Source organism: Halictus rubicundus, chromosome 4 (genome assembly GCF_050948215.1).
Source record: "Halictus rubicundus isolate RS-2024b chromosome 4, iyHalRubi1_principal, whole genome shotgun sequence".
NCBI classification, from domain to species: Eukaryota; Metazoa; Arthropoda; class Insecta; order Hymenoptera; family Halictidae; genus Halictus; species Halictus rubicundus.
The window spans coordinates 12,232,513-12,246,979 of NC_135152.1; positions in this window are offsets into that span (position 1 = coordinate 12,232,513).

A 14,467-nucleotide genomic window follows, 5' to 3' on the forward strand; every position below is an offset into this window, starting at 1 on the left:
CTTTCTTTCTCTCTTATGGCAGAATTTAACTACCCCTCGCGAGGGATCGGCCAGGAAGAAATAAATTGTCTTCCGGTTGATTTTACTAGAGCGAAATTCTCAAGGACGATTTTTGAGGAATTTTAGACGGATGCCTTTGCCGTAGCATGATTCGGCTTGTTCACCCTTTCTTTCTCACTCATGGCAGAATTTAACTACCCCTCGCGAGGGATCGAAGAAAAATAAATTGTCTTCCCGTTGATTTTCCTGGAGCGACTCTTGGAAAACATTTTTCGAACCTGAATGCTCGAAGACGATATTTGACGTATGAAATATTTATGCGTTTCACTTTCCAACAATAAAAACGACGGATTGCATCGCTAATTTTTTAAACAGTGCATGAACGATGGAAACGTGGAAAAATGTTCTACTGTTAGAATCGATCTTATTGCAATAAATGATGGCAAGTTTGCAGAAACTCAAAGCCAAGGACGCTCCCCAGGTGCATCCCCTAAATTCGCCGAATATGTAATTCGCAAATAATTTCGCGGCGTTTGAAAACAATTTGAAAGGGGGCCGCCTCGCGACTGTACATTGTTTACGGCCGTTTGTTATTACAAAAATGTCCCGGTGAAAGGGATCGCCGGTACATCGCCGGGTATCGAGTGTCGCGAATTATTGTCGCGCATCGGAGGAACGGTTTAGATCCTTGTCCACATAGATTTCGGGGTGGGAAAAAATCGAACACGGGGCAACGCGACGTTCCTAAAATTTAGCACGGGGTTTTTTTCCCGTGCCGGGCGCGCGCGGACGTGTCCGCGGGATTTTTTCTTTTTTTTTTTTTGTTTTGTTTTTCGGAACAGAGAGGCGAAAAGAGAGAGGGAACGACGGAAAAAGGGTGAAAAAAAAACGAGAAAAAACAAGGAAATTTTTTGGCGCGACCGGTAACGGCAGTTGTAGCATCGTGTATTGCATTAGTACGGAGGCATGTTATCATACCTGGGTGATTTTTCTCCATTAGCGGTGTTATTCTCGTACCAGTATTCCGCTAGTCTCCGTACTACACGGGTCGCGCGGGCTCTGATTTGTAGCCGGGCCGCGGATAAAAAACACAAGTCCGCGCCTTATTTCATCCGCGGCGCGCTTCGAAATGCTGCATTACCGTGACAAACCTCGTAAAATATGGTTTTCAATGAGCGGAAAGCAAAAAGTGGTAAAAATCGACGGCCGCTCAGCGCTTTCGCCGCCGGCTGTCCGCTCGGCTGCCGATCGTTGCCTGAAGACCGCCCGGAGAGACGCAAAAATTTATTAACAACAATTGTGATAAGTAATATTGTATTAACTATCATTATGTTACAATTTGAACGGTTGGAAGCATGAGCGTCTAAAACTGCGTGATCATAAGGAGTACCTAATCTAAGAAACAGCGGTAGCAAATACGAAGACGATTTTCTTGCAATATTCGAAAGCGCCGTAAACTATACATTCATTAGACGATTGGAAGTCGCTAATAAAAAAGCGTAGAAGTAAGAAAGGCTATGGTTAGGTTTGCGAGGATTACATCGTTTTCAAAATTCACCATTCGTTCGCCAGGATAATAAATATTCGCGTAATTACTGTACCCGCTAATCGCATCTCGAATCTCCCGAACATAACAATTAAAGGCATCCATATTCCGAAGTGATGAATAATGCATCAGCGACGAAAGCGAAAGAGATCAAGGCAAGAAGCAACGTTTCACACGGGAGGCACACGGTCTTCGCGAATAGTCGAAATATGCTTATTACATACATACGTCGGAAGCCTAACACACGGCACGTAAGCAGCTGTCGATTGCCGGGCGTTAATTAAAAGCCCGGAGGAAGAAGAAATTCGGCGACGAAGAGAAATAGAGAGAGAGAGAGAGAGAGAGAGAGAGAGAGAGAGAGAGAGAGAGAAAGAGGTCGCGTGGTCGCAGCAACCGGGGGCAAGTACGTTCGCAAATTAACATAAACTTCCATACAGTAGTTCCGTCAAATTGTACATTTAATTAAGGTTCCCGGATACACATAAATTTTATTCCCGGGGAAGGTTGAAGCGCAAAAACGAAGCACGGAAGTGCAGTTAATTAATTATTCCCTTATTACGACAGGGCACGGACGGGGCTCGGTTAGGAGGGCCTCGACGACTGTGCTCGTGGGTGTAAAAGGGGGAGACGGGGGAGGGTGCAGGGGGGTGCGTGGATCTCGGTAGAAAAGTAGAGAGAGGGACTAGAAAAGCCCCCGGATCCGCGGTCGTCTCGTTTCTGACTAGCTAGCGAAAATTTCGCTAAAGTGCTGCTCATGTGGAAATGACATAATTCGCGTGCGGCAAGGGCAATTGGCAGTAATTAAAGCGGGGAAAGAGGGTGGGCCATGGCATGGCAGCGCGGGGGTGGCCACCCTCAGGGTACAGAGGGCATGAATGAAATTAAGGCGGGTAGCGAAGATGGCCGTTTACACGGGTCCACGTCTGGTCGACTCTCTGTGCCGCGACAATAAAACGAATTTGCATACCGGACAACTCGTCCCCCGACGGATGTCCTCCCTCTCTGACCCTCTCTCCATCTCTCTTCTCCCTCTCTCTCTATCTCTAACGTGTCCTCGTTTCCTTCTCGTTCGACGGTGAAAAGAGAGAGGGAGAGTTATCCACGGATAGATGGCGACCGGTCGAAATCATCGACGGGAAACGTGGAAAGAAAATTGGCAAGGGACGGCTTTAAACGGGGACCGCTCACTCCGAATCGAGGATATAAATTAATTAATTTTACAGGGAAAAGTCTCGGCGCATTTAGAAAATCGGATAATAAGGGCGCCGGTGAAGCACGACCGATTAAACGAGAGACGAAACCGTCCCCTGCGATACGCGAACCGGCAAAATGAATTTCGACCCCGTCTTTTTCACCCTTCGACACCCGGACGGCATGCACCCGACGATCTTCGATCCGATCGTTTCACTTTGGATAAATCGCTGCTTCGCTTTGGTTCGAAATTTTACCATTCTAACTTGGCTCGAGTCTCGTTCAAACGATTCGCATTTCTCTGCATTAGACAGCAGTCCGATCGTTTAATTATCCATTTAACGACTTGGATTATTATTTTTTTAATGATAATTTCATATCTTATGATAGGTCTCCTTTCCTTAACCATTTGCACTCGAAGCCATTTCAATTCCAAAACGAAAAATTTCTTCCGACCTAGAATATTTCCCTTCTGTACATATTTTTTCATGCTGTACATACGAAAATGGTGCAATTTACTCGTACAATACTGAAATGTTTAGTAATTTATTAAATACAAAGAAATTAAATAATGCAAAAAATATTTTGGATAATGATACAGCACCTTTTTAGTGGCGCCTTACAGTCGCCATTCGAGTGCTAAGGGTTAATACTGTTTCGAATGTGTAGTTCTATTAGTATCAGATTATGCGTGTATCTGTTCAATTTTGTTTCTCCAGAGTTTCTAATTTCAGCTACGGCTGTCATGAACTTTCGTTGGTCATTCATAATTAACTAGAAGAGTAAACCTAACTAAAACGGTAAAAGTTTGAGGTGAAGCTCGGAGAAGGCGTTTTCTGTAGCAAAAATAGGTGAACGATTCGCCTAGGTTCTTTTATTCAAATATTTCTAAGAGACAGGCAGGGATTAAACGAAATTCAGAGGAAATATTGGGTAGTTTCGACCATAATTTTCTTCGTTAAAAACGGGGTACTGTTTTTTAAACATTGAAGATTACTAGACCGTAGTTCTTTATGCAAATTTCAACTTTCATATACTTTATGAAGATAGTACACAGAGAGAACAATTTCTACCGTTACACAAAAATGTTTCTGATGGTGAAACTGAAATAAAGATATTAATAATAGTCTGTGGACCTCCGACAATTTTAATAAATTACAATCAACATCTTCAGACTTTCTTCATAATTTCAAAAAATCCAGAATATCAATATTTCTTGCAACACAAATTTGTACGTTTCTTAACAAGCTCATCGGTGCCATAAGCGCATCGCGTCCTGACTGCAGCAGAGGGAAATCATGTTGAAAAACGTGATGTACGGCTGAAACAAAAGCCGCGCCGGTAATATCGAACGGAAAGATTCGTTTCCGGGCGAGCTGGCTCGGAATTACAATAGTTGCCGAGGTGTTCGGGTCCAAATCAACCAATTAAAACTTAGCAGAATCCGGCATTAATTACCGGCGAGGGAAGCCCGGGGAGATCGTAATCACCGAGTATAATGAGGTAAGAGGTGGCGCACGGCGAATCCGCTCGATGCTGAATCGAACGCGACGCGAAAACAGGGCCGCTGATGCAACGTAGGTCAGGAGTGCATCGGTGTTTGATTGAGACGTCGCTCAACCATGTATGTTGACTGATAGCTCCATTAACACGCTGACGCACTATCTGTGTTTGCCGGCGTGCCTAGGAATCTCTGATGTACACTACCGTCCAGAAGTCCGCGGCCGTTTGCCTCGCTTTCGGAAAATGGATATCGCGATTGTGACACGACTCCGTGGAACGACCTGAGCGCACATTCGCGGGAATTAATTATTGAAAATCTTAATAAATTTATGCTTGTCGACTCACCGGGGAAACTACTTTTGATAGAAATTTTGTTACTTCTCTAATCCTTTATTCGGACGTTAATTCGTTTCATTCGGCAAGTGTCTAACAATTTGCAGTAAAGAAATTACTACAAGTTGTTTAATGTATGTACCTTTAACTCGGATATTCATTTTAGAAAAAGTTTCGCTAATTTTTCCAAAAAAAAATTCCCGGGTCACATTTTTCTACGCGCGATCCCTTTAATCGCAACTTCGCGTACAAATTGACAAGTGTCCGACGATTTCTGGACGAGTGTGTATGCTCGCAACTCGTACACTCTCCCCCTCTTTCTATCATTCTCTCCACGTCTCTCTCTATCTCTCTCTCTCGTTTCTCTCTGTATACCCCATCGTTTTCGATACGCCTGTCCGCTCGTCTACGCTCGACCGTGCAGCCGATCGCCAGCGCTGCTTATATACGTAATAACGCGGCAGGAGCCCGGTAGAAGTCGAAATTGTAGTCGGCCGGTAAATAAACGTGGCCGTGTGTATGCATTTTAATGGGAAATTAAATGTATACGGTGTAACGGGGCCGCGAGTGTGCCCCCGCCCCCTTGCACCCCCTCTTTCAGACCCACCACCCCCCTCTGGCCTGGCCCACCCCTGCACACCGGAGAATTTATCGGTTCGCGTGATTTTATTTTGCCAGAGAAAATTAACGCGTGAACGAAAGCGGTTTCAGCGTGAATAAATGCTGGGACATTAGTGTAATGGGGTGCGTAGGATGAGTGGAGGAAATGAGCTATGGCGTGCCCCGGCCCTCTCTTGATGGAGCACGGGACGATTCGATGGAACGAGATACTTTTTCGTAAGACTTACACTTTGCTCGGCTACGTTGCCACCTTCTTATTGCCCATTCCCTCATTGTTCTCCATTATTAATTTTTTCGAATGCACGAATGAATTGTGTCTCCGTTACCACCTTTTTATTGTCCATTACTTCATCGTTCTCCATTATGCATTCTACGGAGTGCACGAATCAATCATGTCTCCATTACCATCTTCTTATTGTCTATTCCTTCATTGTTCTCCATTATTAATTTTATGGAGTGTACACATCGATTGTATCTTGCTCAATTTTTACACTGGAGGCACACCAAATGCGTTGTTATTTATTTTGGCATCATGCGATTTTTATTGTACAGAAAGGGTTGCCTAACGTTTTCCACCATTTCATTGCTCTTTCTATCATTGTTTTCTGTTATTAACACCTTGACGTACAGAGACGTGTCAAATACTTCGTGTGTTTCTTCTACACATTGAAGTGAATTACTATCGTTGTACATTATTGTTTAATATTAGCAAAAAATATTACCAGCAACGCCACAATTTATACGAAATTTAATTGTTAAATCGAACATACATATCAAGGGATTAATTTTTATAGAATCTGCGAATCACTTGTAGTTTTCCCAATGTTAAGCCATTGAATACTAAAAGTAACTATTATGTGTTGCACAATTTCGCGCAATTTTTCTACTGCGAGATGAGTCACCTAACATTCATTTGAAATATCTTTGTTGTTTTTAGTAATTGAACTGTGCGAGGAGAAAGATATTTGCTTCAGCGGAGCAATCGTTGCGATAAAGGTTTCTCACCGAAGGTCCTGTTTATTTTTCGTGGTCGTCGTCGTTGTTGTTGTAAACGGAATGGCGTATTGTGGTTAGTCTGTTGCTGTAGACAATGGGAAGAGATCGCGATCGAAACCGGGCGAGGACCGAGACGGCGGTGTTTCCCGTTGCGTGCGTTTCCCCCTCGCCGGTGAAAAAGTTTCCATTGCGCGATGAAAAGTTTTAATTTACACGGTTATAAGCGTCTGATATCAACGTTCTGGAAAGATAGCCCCGGGGGCGGCGGCCCGGGAACGTGCGTTTGGCAGTTTTAATCGAGCAGCTGCGCGGTTCTGCTTCGCGGCGAGTCGATACGTTCTTAACGAAGTTAGCCCAGGCGAATGCGTTCTAATGCGATGCCGGGGCGAATTAATTTACCCGATTTCAAGCCCTTCACGGGCTCGCGACGTTTCTCTTGCCCATCGAGCGGCGAAAAAAATTGTTTTTCTATTTCCCCAGACGCCCTAAATCCAAACGCTCGCGGTACACCAAAAAAAGTAAATCCATTTGCATGGCATTGGGAAACCTTGAAGATCTCGAGAATCATTATTAAGCATGTCCAAAAATATAGAGTTCCTTTAAGAGTTCTCCCAAACAAATGCCAGGGTGAGAAAGGGTAGACAGAGTAGAAAAAGATATCGTGGATAGTTGTTTTAAAAGCTAATTGAATTTTTAATCATGTTTGTAAACACTTTATAGTACCTGCCTGTCGTACCCTAAGTTTTCTTAAAATTTCGTGGACAAATATTAATATTTGTAACCACAGTGACCGATTAAGTGAACAACTGAAATAAAAAATAAGAACAGATTCTTAGAATATAATATACGGGCTTCAACGAAGCGCAGGGATTTTGTAAACACTTCACTTTTTACAAGACGGCAACGTTTTTAATTAAAAGGGGAACTTTGAATCTTCCGAGCTCGTTCATCTAGAAAAAAGGTTAATTCGAGTCGCGTTTCCCGATAAAAATTTCAGTTTCCATTAATTACACTGTTCAACACGTACCTGCGGTCTATATTCGTAGACCAAGCGTTTTTCACAAAAGATGAGAAATTATGAACGATTAAAGATCTCCCTCGCGCACGCGTGTGCGTGCAAGAATTGCGCGGGCGTAATCGCGCGTGAAACGAACTTTTCATTACCCTTTCGCGTGCGGTGATCCGACCTCAAGATTGCGCGTAAATTACAGCTACGAAAATAGTTGAACAGACGATTTACCCGCTCGGATTCATCGTATCGATACGAACTCATTCTTCCCAGCGACGAGTTATTTCGCCTTTAGATCAAGTTAGGCACGTTCCATCTTCCTTATTAGCCTTTTGTACACTCTTGACCAGAAGCTCTATTAATCCTTGAAAACATTAAAAATCTCCAACCTGTCGATTAAAACCGTAACAAAAATAAAAGGTGAACAGTATAAAATTCACGGACCCTGTGTAAAATGATTTCTGCAACTTGTCTGCGCACGATTGTTCGCCGACAGACACAGAAACGTTTTCACGGTGGAACAAACAACGAAACACAGCCGGGAACGTTATACTTGGGAAATGAAGCAAGAAACAATAATCGTATAATTTATTCAGATAATTCGTAATTACGCGCGACCGAAACTTTCATCCGCGCGAATCAACAGAGAACCAAACAAAGAGTCCGCTAATAAATTTCGCTCCCATTGAAAACACCCGTTATTGATAACTCATTTCGGAAATTAAACATTTGTTTCACAGACGCCGCCATATTTCGATCGTACCCAGCCAGCTCTCTCGCGCGCGAACTTCCGCGCGGCTGTATCACCGTTCCCAATGGAGACCGAATAATTTTCGTGGTATCTTTTAAATCCACCCCGCACGCTTTACGACCCTTCTATTATTTATCTCTTAGCCGCCAAGTTATGTTGCTCTTAAACATTCAGCCCAACGTCCACCGAAATGTCGGTCGCGAAATTCCTCCGCTCGTTCCCGCGGTCGTAACTTTCGGCCCGGAAGCAGCGGAGCAGAAAAGGAAAAAAGGAAACGCTGCGAAAATGTGACTGCAAGGAGATGCCTCCGTGACAAAAATTATTCCGATATTGCCTGCTAAACTGGAGAAAATTTTGCTCGATATTTACTAAACTCGCGATACCGCATCCGTTTCACATAAATGGAAAATGTTACACACTTCGTATACGCGATTCGCTCAAGAAAAACGGAACGTCGAGTCACTTTGGGTGCCGCGTCTTCCAGAAATGGCGGACGGAATTATCTCCGGATCGAAAAATGAATTTTTGCGCTAATATACTCGAGTATACCAAATTTGATCGGAAAAATTGAAGAATGGTAAAAGAGCACTCGGTACTACACTAAACATATTTTTTCCGTTCCAATTTCAAAGCTACACGCAACGATCATTTTTCTGAGTGTCCCAGACGAAAAGAATAATGAATTTTAAGTATTTTGCGACAGGTACACAGAGGAGCCTCTCCGCAAAAGTGTTCCTCTGGGTTCTTAGTAGTCTATGGTGAGACTTAATTTCTGAAAAAGGTACGCTGTCACAAAAGATTAAGCAGAATAACAAAAACTTAGTTCTCAGACTTCACTACAAATATTCATTGCTCCCCTATGGTTCGGTCGCAAATTAACTTCAGATCATAACGCGTAAATAAAACAACTTCACCGAATGCGCATGTTAGTTGGGGGTGAAACAATGTTTTCCAGTTTGCCGGATAAAGCAAACAGCACTCGGAAATTCTTTAGAATTTGTTCGAAGCATTCATTGTTGCCCTATCAATACCTTAACAATCACAAATGAATTCAGACCGGTACAAACCACTACAAAAAGTTCGAATAAAAAAAATCTCACATCGTGATCGACGCTAAAATAATACTTCGCAATTTCCACCGAACAATAGATATCCCTCTGACGATTCTCTCGCCAAGAGAAGCAACATTCGCCGTCTCCCGCAGATCGTGTTCCACTTCCGCCCCCGTCTCACGTCCCAGGGGTGTCGAGAGTAAAAAGAAAGTGAGGTACCAGTTAGCGCATCAGGGGTGGTACAGTCACGAAAAGCCGGTGCGGGGTGTCGCCAGTATCAAAATGCCGGGACTTATCGACATCATTATCGTGGTCTTTGTCTCGAGTCGAGGCACGTTCCGCGGCAGCGACGGGGGTGGCGGAGGAGAACGCATCCCCTATCGGGACCTATCGTCCCTTATCGTGGAGGGGGTAACGGGGAACGTGGAATTCGAAAGCAGCGGGGGCGTGCGAAGACGGACGGTTCGCTCGATTTGAATAAAAAGAAAGGCGGCGGGGGTTGAACAGGAGCGGATGGTACGGGAGGGTAGGGGCACGGCGGCAGACGGTGGCAAAGTAGCGGAAAAAGCGGTGAAAACAGGTCGCGCGATCGATCGGTTCAATTAAATTATTCGCGCCCACCCTGTTACCTCTGCTCGCCACCCTGGGGCCACCCCCGCGCACGGACGCCCCCGCACGCGTGCCGGTCGGGGGTAACAAACCGAGGCAATTAACAATCAATCACAGGTGTCTCTCGCGTCATTGAAATGACGTCAAACATTGTATTTGTGTAATTGTCCATTTATTCCAGTCTCTCGGCTGTCACCTGACAAATTGCGAGCCCCCAGCCACCACGTGCCCCCCTCCCTCTCTCTCTCTCTCTCTCTCTCTCTCTCTCTGCCCCTTCGCCACCCCTCATCACCGTGTTCCCCTAACTCCGCGCGTTTTGTTGGCTAGGCTGCAGCTCCCTCTACGGCCAAAACCCCCCCGGTGCCCTAAACGCGCCGCGCGGATCCCGGCAACTCGATCCCAAGCATTTTCCTGTCAATCGCGAACGAATCGTCGCCGGTTATATTAATTAGCGTCGGCCCTCCGGGAATCGTTATCTGCCGGATAATTGCGATCGTCGGCTGCGATCGACGTAACCGGCCCGACCCTTTTGCCACGGTAAGAGCACCGCCGACACACGGGCCGGATACAACCACTGACAGTTACCTCTGCGGACTGTCGGACCGGAGAAGTCAAAAACGATGCTGCCCGCGGTATGATCCGCTTGGCAACCTGTCAATGGAGGAAGACGAGCTGTCCCGCGCAACGCTCTCTTGTCCGGGCCAGCCGGGGTCTTTCTGATTTTTGCGCTGGTTTCGAGCGGATTTTATTCCGTTCAACGCGGCATCGTCGGCCGCTCTGGTAGCTAACTCTGTTTAGGGGCTGCTTCAATCGGGTGTCGTGCTAGACTGATGTAAAATGCGAATAACTTCCGGCACCTGAGATACCCCTCTTTTTTCTACGATTTTATAATGCCATTTAAGCGTTCACTTCTTCCGACACAATTTTCTGATATATTTTCACGTAATTGGCATTTTGCATTTCTCTTCACCTGTATGTCAGCGCTGTTTCTACACTGTTTGATAAGTAGACTGCGGATTCGATGCATTTATGACGAAAATGGGTGAGCACAGTTTAAAGCAGTGGACACGTTAAAAAGATTTAAGGGCAATAGCGCATTGGCTAATAAAATAATTAAAGGAAGAAAGAAATTTCTATTTCGCTCCTGTGCGTTGCAATCAATGCGAATATTTTTTATTTTGCATAAAGATCCGCAGTCTATACATAAGGATTCAAAACTTTTTACGATTACTGAGATTGCGAAGATTCGCGTGCATTGTTCTGCAAATTTATAATAAATATCGTCCATTCGTAATGAAAATCGTCTGTCTCGCCGGCGAACACAGTGAAACATTGAATTTAACGGAAAGTCACATTTAATTCATTGTAAGAGCTACTGAAAAAAAAAATGACTAGGATAGAGACAAATGCAATGGTCGCGCTCGAGTTTAGAATTTCGCGTTGAAACCGAAGTAAAATCGTATCGTGATTGATTAATAAGATAGCGCGATCGCGGATTTGCGCGACACGCGTTCCGTTGTCTCTAATTTCGAGGCGTTCGAAATTGCCACCGACTATCGGTCATAATGAACCGAATTAACGTTTCCCGATCGATCTGCGAACGATAATCGAGTTTCGAACCGTTTCGGGCGAGTTAATGGAAAGGAACGATCAGCCGTGTACCATTTATTTTAACACCGGTTAAAGAGATCGCGATGGGACGGGAAGGGGCGGGAAGCGAGGGGGGTTGTGGGGGCAGGGAGAGAAAAAGAAGAAGAAGAAGGAGAAAAAATAAAGAGGAAACAGAGCAAGAACGCGGAGTACGACGAACGGTTTTAGTACTTCCAACCGGGTACTTCGGGTACTCCGGGACTCGCTTTCAGTCGTGCGGCACACTGGAATTTACTTTACGATCGGTATTAACATAAATTACCGAATGCCCGCCGCAATTTACAGTCCAATAATTATCCATTTTCTGTTTGCATTGTTCTCCGCGAAGGCAACCGACAATTTAAGGAAATTTCCATAATAAGCTACGGTTAAGAGTAATATTACTCGAGACATAAATCCCAGCCGCCCCCGTTTCTCTCTCTCTCTCTCTCTCTCTCCCTCTCTCTCCCTCTCCCCACCTTCGGCTTCATCGAGAACACACCATCCGGTTCGTAGTTTCCCCATGACAAAACCTCCAACCACCACGTAAACGACAAGACATTTCCGTCTTTTTACTTCCAACTACCGAGACACTTCTTCTTAATTCGTTAACACTTAGCTTGGTAAATAATTGACTTTGCAGTCGACTGCGGATTTCATGCGTTTCTGGAAAATTGAGCAAGTGCAACTTCAAACAGTGAAGAAATTGTAAAAATTCTAGGACATCAGTATAATATTTTCGTCGCCGTAACATTTTTAGTGAAAGAGAGCAATGTTCATTGTTTCGTATCGGTAAGTTTAACCCCGCTGTGTAAAATCAAAATTTAAAATCCAGCTTTACGTTTTCCTGAGACGGCCACCTGAGAGTGTTTTCAATGCGCCAAAAATTTCGCAGCGATGAAGAATCGCGAAAAATTCGAGTGTTTACGCGGAGTACATTCGCTGACAAAAGTCTGACGAGGATCGGCGAACGCATTACAGAGTTCCATCGCACAATCAATTTTCTCTCTCGCCTCATTCGTCGCGGCTGTCGGAGGAGTGGCAATATACCGGGATCCAGAAAGATACACATTTCAAACTGTCCTCTAGGTTCGATCGCGTTAAAACGTTTGCGTTAATACATTATGGAAACAAAAGTTAGCTCTCTTGAAATAAAAGTTACAAAAGTCTCTCCCTCTCTCTCTCTCTCTCTCACTCGGTCTCGCACCCCCTCTCCGACCAGGGTGAACTCCCTACATCCATTTGCTGGCGACCAAATCCAACGCGAAAGTTACCGGAGTCGTTCCATAAAGTGAATTTCGTTTCATCAAGTAATCCACCTACACTCCCGGAGACGCCGCGAATACGAAATAACCGGAATTCCTTCTTTGCGTCTGGCGCTGCTTGCGATTTTAATTCGCGGAGTTAACGCGCGACGACAACAATGTAAATTTCGGTGGTAGGTTTAAACAATTGTTCCATCCACGCTGGTGACACGTACTCATATATCACAACTAGACTGCGGACTTTGTGGCTTTACGACCAGAATGAGTAATTTAAAACAGCAGAGACATTTGAAGAATTTAGAAGCATTGTTATATTATTTTCAACCTATTACACGTGTGAAACGAGAAAATAAATTTCTAGGTTTTATCACATGGGGAACAATCAAGATATTTATGCAATTTGCAACTTTTTTAGAGGTATTTTAAGAAAGCAGAGTCAAGTAAAATTTTATTTTCAGTGGTAGCAGCCTTTGTAGATCAGAAATAAATAAAAGTTGTACTAAATTCTATCGAATGTTATATTTTAGCATTTTTTGAAAAAATAAAGGATTAAAGCTCGATATTTGAATTCTGTTTGTGCTGAAACAATGAAATTGAATTTTTGTTTGATTACTGCACTTGCTGCTTAGAGAGTGATCGCATTTGCTGGTCGGTGAATTTTGTGCGGCGCGGCAGTGTGAATAATTCTTCGGAGCAGCGTTTGAGTGAGTAACGCTCTCGTTTATTGATTCGTTCGATCGTAGACGTAAATTTCGGCCGAACAAAGAAGGGATCTAGGCGAAAAAAATATCGCTTTCATATCAGAGCCACGGTAGCCCGCAAACCACGATTCACGGTACCTATTTCGACCTCATAGACGCTCGGGAACCACCATAAATCAATACCACTTTATCCCTTGAAATCTCTATTTTCGCTTTAGCCGGGATCACTGGTATACATATTCAATGGAACCGACGTTGGACAACAGAGATGGCAGGAAAAATGCTTCTTAAGACAGCCTCGGCTTCCGCAATAAAGATCTTATGCTGCCACGTTGATGGTACGAACACTTTTGCCGGTTCTTTGCGTTCGCACCAAAGCCTATTAACCCTTTAAATTATTTTAGCATACTTCTCGATGGGTCGAACGTATCTGTTTTCCCTGTGAAACGTAATCGTGCAATCGAAGATAAAAATGTACGATTCAAGGTTTAAGGTGAGTTCAGATTGTACAATTCTTTTTTTAACGAAATTCTGGCAGTTATCGACAATTTCTTGAAAATAGTGTTCAAGTAGTGTTCGGAGCCACTGTAAGTGTAAGAATTAAATGAGAGGAGATTGTGCTGTATGAAAAATAAGATGGAGAAGGAAGAGACTGTTTCTGATCGCTGCGAAACGGAAGATCGCGAGGTTTGGAAAATTCCGAGCATTGATCGTTCGCGAATGAAAGGGACTCGGTCACTATAAGCTCGCAGACTCTCAAGGTCCTCGGCCGGTTTTTAGCCGGGAGGATTTCTTTCCGCGATTAAATGAGCCGTTCTCTCCTTTCTCTCTCTCTCTCTCTCTCTCTCTCCTTCTCCCCGTGAGAAGGGGACCACGACACTCGGTGGATGTTAAACTCGCGCTTTAGACATGCAAATCAGGGCCCGGCCGAGAGGTGTATGTAACTAACCCCTTTCCTCCGGTTTCCCTCCTCATTCTTCCCTCTTCGCCGGCTAAAGAGTGTCTTCGCGACGTATTTATAACCCCTTTCCTTCCTTACCCTCGAGCCACGGTTCTCTCGCCGCGCGGTTCTGATGAATGCTCACCTTCGCTTTAAGTTTATTAAACTAACTTGCGAAAATTATGAATAATTCCGGTGCCATTGTGTCACACTCGCTCCCCCCCCCCCCCCTCTTCCAATCCCCGTTCGCCGCGCCATCCGTCTTTACGACGACGGCAAACGAACCAACCCCCTCCGTAGCCGCCCCCTGTCGTCGACCGG